Source organism: Sorex araneus, chromosome 6 (genome assembly GCF_027595985.1).
Source record: "Sorex araneus isolate mSorAra2 chromosome 6, mSorAra2.pri, whole genome shotgun sequence".
In the NCBI taxonomy this organism is placed as follows: Eukaryota; Metazoa; Chordata; class Mammalia; order Eulipotyphla; family Soricidae; genus Sorex; species Sorex araneus.
This window is the reverse complement of record NC_073307.1, coordinates 16,342,618-16,350,815: the sequence shown is the minus strand read 5'-3', so window position 1 is coordinate 16,350,815 and position 8,198 is coordinate 16,342,618.

Here is an 8,198-nt window from a genome sequence, read left to right as displayed (position 1 = left end):
CCCCCCAAGAAAGACAGCCCTACTACCAAGGAAGCATTTGATAATTAGTTTTCCATTAAAAGATTGTATGTTTTCAGTTTTTAGAAAAGGTTGCGTGGCTGCGTTAGTGGCCGCGCGGTTCGGAGCTGTCCCAGTCCCACATCCTGGAGCCGTGATAGTTGCTGCTCAGTCTCTGGGTCTCCATCTGGAGAAGGTGTTCATGTCTCCTTATGTGTTTAATTGTCACTACTCACCACCCCATCAAAGTGCGCAGATTATTCCATGACTAAAAAGACTCCTTTGCTACTTCCATTTAAACCCCTTTCTCCCAACCTGTTTTCTCTGAATAATCATGGTAATCATGGTAGTTGTCATGGATTCTAGAAGTTATTTCTAATATTTCCAAGTAAATGTATGTCACTTAACATAATCCCCTCAGGATCTATTCTATCCCCAAAGGCACAAATTCATCTCTTTAATGGCATGATAAAATCTTATTGAGTATTTACACCATTTTTTCTTTATATATTCATCCATTTATGTGCATTTAGGTTTACTTAATGCTTTGACTATTTTGAATAATGTTATTATGAACGTAGGCATGCAAATATCATTTGAATTCGTTTTTAGTCCTTTGGAGAAATCCCTAGGAGTGACATTGTTGGATCAGATGGAATTTCCATTCCATTTTCAAAAAATATTGAACTAAAAATTTATGATTGGACATTATATAAGCATAGAAGATACTGAAGGAAAATGTTGAGATGTAAGGCAGTGCTGGGAAGATAGCTCAAGGGGATGGTGTAAATGCTTCAGCAAATCATGGTCCACAGAGCACATCTAGGAATAATGCAAAGCACCCAGTCAAGAATAGCCTATAAACATTTATGGATGTAGCTCCAAAACAAACAAATATACAAATAATAAAGAAATAAAGTAGTGTATCAATTAATATCTAATAGAGATATAAGGCAGCCAGGGTATGGCAACAGGGTAATGCATCCATAGGCTTCAACAGGCAAGAAGTGGAAAAGGTATTACCAGCACCTGTAGTACTGAAGCTATGGAGGAGTGAATGCAAGATCTTAAAAAAAATCATTGGGGCCAGAGCGATAGCACAGCAGGTAGGGCGTTTGCCTTGCACGCGGCCGACCCAGGTTCAATCCCCGGCATCCCATATGGTCCTCCAAGCACTGCCAGGAGTAATTCCTGAGCATCGCTGGGTGTGACCCAAAAAGCAAAAAAAAAAAAAAAATTATAGTCATCCCAATGAGCAATGAGAATAGTGGCCCAAGGGCATGTTAGCAGTCTATGCACTGTCTCCTTCCACTAACCAGTCACTCATCAGTGTCTTCCACTGTCTGATTCAACAGGAGACCAGAGGCAGAAGTAGCTGGACCATGGATTGCTCGGTGGTCAGTCTTCCTGGGATAATTAGGAGAAAAGAAGGGTAAGATATATCTGATGGAAGCAAACAGAATAGCCAGTCAACACACTAACCACTTTTTCTATGCTCAACAAAAATTAAATTAACCCAAGAGATTTTTATTCTCACCAAAAGGTAATGAGTATTTTACCAAATGCGAGCTGATTTTTGTTCATTCTGAGTTTCATACTCCACTTTGGTGAACCAAGCCTTGGGCTTATTCAAACAGATATATGGCCCCTTTATTTCAAGGGTTTTATTGGTTGTTTGTGAGTTACTTTGTGTGTGTGTGTGTGTGTGTGTGTGAGAGAGAGAGAGAGAGAGAGAGAGAGAGAGAGAGAGAGAGAGACAGGAAGAGAGAGAGAGCTCCTTTAGAGACTTCCCCTCCTTTATATTTGCACAGATACCATGAAGTTTAAAGTTCAGTCTTCCAGAGATTCACCTGGGCTCTGGGGCTTTTCTTCTGGGGATGCATATTACTCTGGTAATAGAATTCAGGTGTTAAAGGCCTCTAGACTACTACAGAGCATTTCATCAGCCACATAAGTGACTCTCTGGTTCCCTACTGCTTGAATGGGCAGCCATATCCATGAGAACACAGTACGTCTTTCCCTGTGGCATAGGAGGGCGACTAAAAAGGAAAAAGAAAGAGAGAGAAAAAAAGTAAAATAAGACTGACATGAAAAATGAAAAGCATTAGGCAAGCCAGACCACTGTTGCACTCTCTAAAAGATAGATGATGTCCGTGAACATGATTGCTGCAACTGTGGTTTGCCCAAATTAAAGTGGGACATAAAAATAGTGAGGAAAAGAATCTAATTTCCATTTAAAGTTGGTATCAGTGATAGTTGTACAATATTCTTTGTCACGCCTTCGGGTGATGGACCGGCAGTGCTGCAGAGCTATGGTAATTCAGAGGTAGCCAGGGGCAAGAGAAATATTAAACTCACATCTGCCAAAATAGATCTGAGCACACAGTTGGCCACAGAAAGGTGGCAAGAGAAACGGCAGGAGGCAATTATGAAGAAATCATCGGTTGCAATTAACGGTGCCTGCCTGCATAGCAAGAACTGAAGAGGCGAAGGAAGCTTTCTTGGATTTTCCTCGGAGGGGGATTGTGGGAGGGTGATGTTTGGCAGTGATTACTCAATCCTTTTACGATTTTGTGAAATCAGAAAAGGACTTTTCTACTGCTATTTCCAAATAAAAAAAGGGCCGTGAAACTATAATAGTTCTGTTTGTTGTTGTTGTTGTTGTTGTTGTTGTTGATAATGATGAGTATGGCAGGGATTTTGTCCCCCAGGGGTAGACAAAGTCTGAATTAGAAGTACAAAGTTATTATTTATCTTGGTACTTGTGGTCATGAGCTGGGTATATGATATCAGATGTTTAAAAAAAATGCATGGAAAAGACACATTCAAGAGGAGGGTCTGAATGGTCTCATACCAAATGCATATCAGGAAGTGAGTCACTATTCTGTGTCAGAATGCCAAGTGTGGCTCTGTTCTGCTTTTCACAGTTGTTCACACAGGATTTTCAAAATCTTGATCCTGTTCTGCTAACAACCCCTTACTGTATTCCTCTGACACTACCCTCATTCAGTGACTTGAATTTAGCATTCTTACAGATGTCAGATTTGGAGCAACTCACAGTCTTTGGATCATTAAATTAATCATCTGAGAAATGCAGTCGATGACAATATTGCATAGACAGATTGAAGAGTTAAATATGCCAAAGTTAATGAAGTGATACAATCCATGAATAAAAAAACAATTGAATTTTATTTCATTGTGAAATGTTGCTCTTGAAAAGACACCATGAACACACAAGACAAATGGTAAAAGTATCTAAAACGCTGGAGAGATAGCACAGCGGTTGGCTTTCGACTTTCATGCGGCCGACCCGTGTTCGATTCCTCCGCCCCTCTCAGAGAGCCCAGCAAGCTACCGAGAGTATGGAGCCCACACGGCAGAGCCTGGCAAGCTACCTGTGTGTATTGGATATGCCAAAAACAGTAACAATAAGTCTCTCAATGAGAGACATTACTGGTGCCTGCTTGAACAAATCAATGAGCAACGGGATGACAGTGATTGATGATGATGACAGTGATCTAAAACACAGTTAGCCAACAACTGAATTATATTCAGAATATAAGAACTCTTCTAATTAAATAATGAGAAGATAAGAAATCTGATGGAAATGTACAAAAGATTTAAGCAGGTAATTCACAAAAGATGACATGGAAATGGTGAATCTGAAATCAATTGCTGAACCCCAATAAGACAATACTGCACAACCATTTGACTGCCTATATTCAGAAAGTTTTAAAATAAGTGTTTAGGAAATGTGGAGCACATGACACTCACATAAATAGTTTACAGAAATATAAAAACATACAATCACTTTGGAAAAATATTGGCAGTTTCTTTAAAAATTAAATGTGAGCCAATTATAACTTCAGTCACTCTATCTTTGATTTCTACCTCTGAAGACAAGAAAATGCACAAGGAAATACTTGTGAAAGTTTCTTAAAGCCTTTTTGAGAATAGTCAAATACTGAAAACAATCAATAGTTCATCAATAAGGTTGTAGCACTGTAGCACTGTCATCCTGTTGCTCATTGATTTGCTTGAGCGGGCACCAGTAACATCTCCACTGTGAGAACTGTTGTTACTGTTTTTGGCATATCGAATATGCCATGGGTAGCTTGCCAGGCTCTGCCGTGTGGGCAGGATACTCTACGTAGCTTGCTGGGCTCTCCAAAAGGGATGGAGGAATCGAAACCGGGTCAGTCTTGTGCAAGGTAAATGCCCTACTTGCTGTGCTATCGCTCTAGTCCAACAACAATAAAGGTTTTACAGACAAAAACTGAAGTGTTCATGTAAAAGGATACTATTCATGTATAAAATAAAATGATCTATAGATATACTCAATAAAATGAGAGAAATGAAAATTATTATTTGGAGTAAAAATAGATACAAAGGGGACTACTTTGTATATTGTTCTGCTTACAAAAATATTTTAAAACAATGTATCATCTACAATATTATCAGGTGACTGGCTGAAGACAAAAGTCAAATATGGGAATTGAGGAAATACTTCAAGGGATGAAGTAAATGCTGGCATCTATAAGGCTCAGATTCAAACCCTGGCACTGCATAGACTCTGAGCAATTCCAGGTTGGCTGGAGAGCCCCATCTCTGCCAAGCCTGATTGTCCATCAAGCCTAGCCCACTGAGCCAAGAATAGCTGACCCCTCCAGCCCCAAGTACTTTGTGGAGGCACTCTCCTCTCCCTCCCCCAAAAACTTGAAGATGGAATGGACTGAAAAATAAAATGAAAATTATCTGGTTAATTATTTTTCTCAGTGGAATGCTTCATAGGTTTATAAACACCACACACTCTTGTGCTCTCTCTCTCACACACATACATATATATGTGTATATGTGTGTATACATATATATATATATATGCAATTACATGTTATTGTTGGGTGGAGTTCATTGTAAGTGAATTACAGCTTAACAGAGTTAACCTGAATCTACTAAAATAAAGGAATTGCTACCAAAACAATAAAGCTCAAAGTTCTACATTTTAAGTAAATATTATACTTTATAGGATTTCCATTAGAGTTGTTATTAGCACCCCATCTTTGATAACTGACTCCGATCTATCTATGTCTAAAAATGTCATTCAGTTAAATTCTGTGATAGATAAGAAAATAACATTTTGCCAAGGGCAGCCCTTCTTAGAGAGAGTAATGAGAGGATCAATGATAGTATATTTAAGGGAATTTGTACTATAAATATTAGGTTGTATAGCTTTATTATATTTGCTTAATCATCCAATTTATGTATCAAAAATAGCACATAATTTTGTTGTTATTCTTATGGTTTCATCTACAAGTAATGTCATAGAATGAGAATATATCATGGTAACAACAGCATTTGATATGAAATGGATGTGAATTCAAATGTACCACTCATAGCTGCATACCCTCTCTCTAGCAAGTTACTTAAGATAGTTCAAGCTCAGTTTATCATATGCAAAGTGGAGATTATATCCATTCCTGATTTAGTTGTGAACTTTCAGATAAAAAGAATGTTGTAGTATCTTGGATCTAATGATCACTCTACAGAAGGTAGCTCTTCCTGTACTCAAACCAGTGGTCAAGGATCAAGTATGTTTGTTCAGCCACTAAAGAATCAATCCTTGTAGGCCTGGACCCATCTCCTATATGTAATAATAATATGTGCCTCTCTGTATCCAAATTTCCCAAGTCTTCTTGGAATCTATGTGCCAGAGGTCAGGTTGAAAATGATCTCTCTACATTCTCACCTCTTACTGGAGGTAATTTCCTCTGTCCATGTGCTGTTAATTATGTTATTATCGGTGCTGTTGGCCAATCATGTGACCTAATCATAACACCAAATCATGAGCAATTCATCTCTCTCACAGCTCCAGATGGCATCTGAACACTCATTGGTAATAAACAGGGAGCTTATTTTTTTATAATTAAGTCTTCTCTAATCAAGTTGGATAATTACCTCAAAAATAATAATAATTCTGAATCATCTCCATAAGCCATATGTAAAATCCTAAGAACATGAAGAAGCAGACTGCTAATTAACTATTTTCATTTTACCTAAAAAGAATGGAACTGAGGGCATTCAGTCAGAAAACTGAAATATATCTTCAAAAGCAAGTTTGATTACGAAAGAAGTAAGGGCTTGTACAAAGAAGCAGGGACTGAGGCAAATATGTACAAAACAGGACAGAGAAAATGATTTATGATCATTCTAAATTTAGGGAATTAAAGGAGAAGCTATTTTCTTCCAGTAAATGAAGACTTTCAACCATCTATGGTATAATTCCATGGGATACAGACATTAATTTTATAAAGTCAAAGCTTTAATGAGGTATCTCCATATAATACCCATATTATTTTTAATAAGGCTAATTTGAGTGGCCTTCCATCATGTTTAATCTGCAGAAATGTCAACATTTGTTAGAGATGTTTAATTAGTAATGGTCACTGTCATCCCGTTGCTCATCGATTTGTTCAAGTGGGCACCAGTAACGTCTCTCATTGAGAGACTTATTGTTACTGTTTTTGGCATATCTAATATGCACGGGTAGCTTGCCAGGCTCTGCTGTGTGGGCTCCATACTCTCGATAGCTAGCCGGGCTCTCTGAGAGGGGCAGAGGAATCGAACTCAGGTCGGACGCATGAAAGGCGAATGCCCAACCACTGTGCTATTGCACCAGCCCATTAGTATATTTGTGCAACACCACAATAAGAAAAACGAAGTATTATATATCCCTCTGCAGCAGAACCAAGGGTCTTGATGGACATCCTGCAGAATTTTAGATGCACCAACCTGAAAATACTCTTGTTACATGTGAATGAATTTAAACAAAAGATAACGAATTCCTTTTTTAAATGAGGGGGAAAAGCTGCTAAGAAAATGAGATTGGGGCTGAAAGTTAGTATTTATCAGACTCTTGTCTTTTCTACAGCAGAACTATTTCAGCTTTATGAAAATGTTCGCCGTGTGGCTAAAGAAAGGTAGACAAAATAATTCTCATATTTAATAACCTTTCTCTATTTTGAGAAAATTCCCTTGAGAAAACTTCAGAATACGTTTCACATACATTTCAAAGTACAGACATCACAGAATCTGTAATCCTGAGACCTTACAAATATAAAAGGTGCTATATAAAATGAGATAATGATTTTATTGTATTTTACATTTCACAAATCCTGAAATGACTAACAAAAGTATAGGCGAAGAAATAGACAAGAAAACCTACTATTTTTTCCCCTCTCTTTGTCTATCTCCCTTTATTTTAGTAAAAATATCTGGATTTTTCATGAAACTGGTACTATTTTTATATGTCCTGCACTTTACTAGACAGAGCACTGAAATGTTGCGCCTCAAAATAGTTACTATTGTAAGAAAGGTAAAAACCTGATAAAATTGAACCTAATACAGAAGGAAGAAAGTTTAAAAGATGGGGAGAGAAGTTTCAATGATCTATTTTGAACCCTTACACCAAAATGGTTCTGAAGTGAGATATCGTATTCTTCTGTTACAAGAACCAATAAATGCTGCCCTCACCCCCAACCAGGTTAAATTGATTTCTATCACTTGAAACCATAAAGAATCCCAGCTAATGGAGGAAAGCTATTTTCATAAAGTTGGATGTTTTGTCTAGAACAGAATGATCAGTTTGGGGCAAAAAGATAATATAGGAGGTAAAGGCTTGTCTTTGTCTTCCACAAAGCTAAGCCCAGGGTCCGGAGCCATAGCACAGTGGGTAGGGCATTTGCCCTGCACGCTGCAGACCCAGGTTCGATTCCCGGCATCTCATATGGTCCCCCAACACTGCCAGAAGTAATTCCTGAATGCAGAGCCAGGATTAACCCCTGAGCATCGCTGGGTGTGACCCAAAAAGCAAAAAAAAAAAAAAATAGCTGACCCCAGTTTGATCTTTGGCACCACATATGGTACTTTGAGCACTGCCAGGCATAATATTTGAACGGATGGCCAGAAGTAAACCCTTATTAAACTACTGTCAGGTATAGTCCCCATGGTCACCCAAGAAATAATATTCAGTTTTAAGTACTGAGAAACTTAAACGTAGAAACATATTCTACATTTATATCAATGTTCTCACTCTTGATAAAAGGAAGGATAGAAAGAGGTGATATTAATGAGCTAGGCTAGTGACGATTAAGAACTAGAGATTTTAAAAGAATCAGGTCCCTTTATAGCCCAAGAGGGACTTT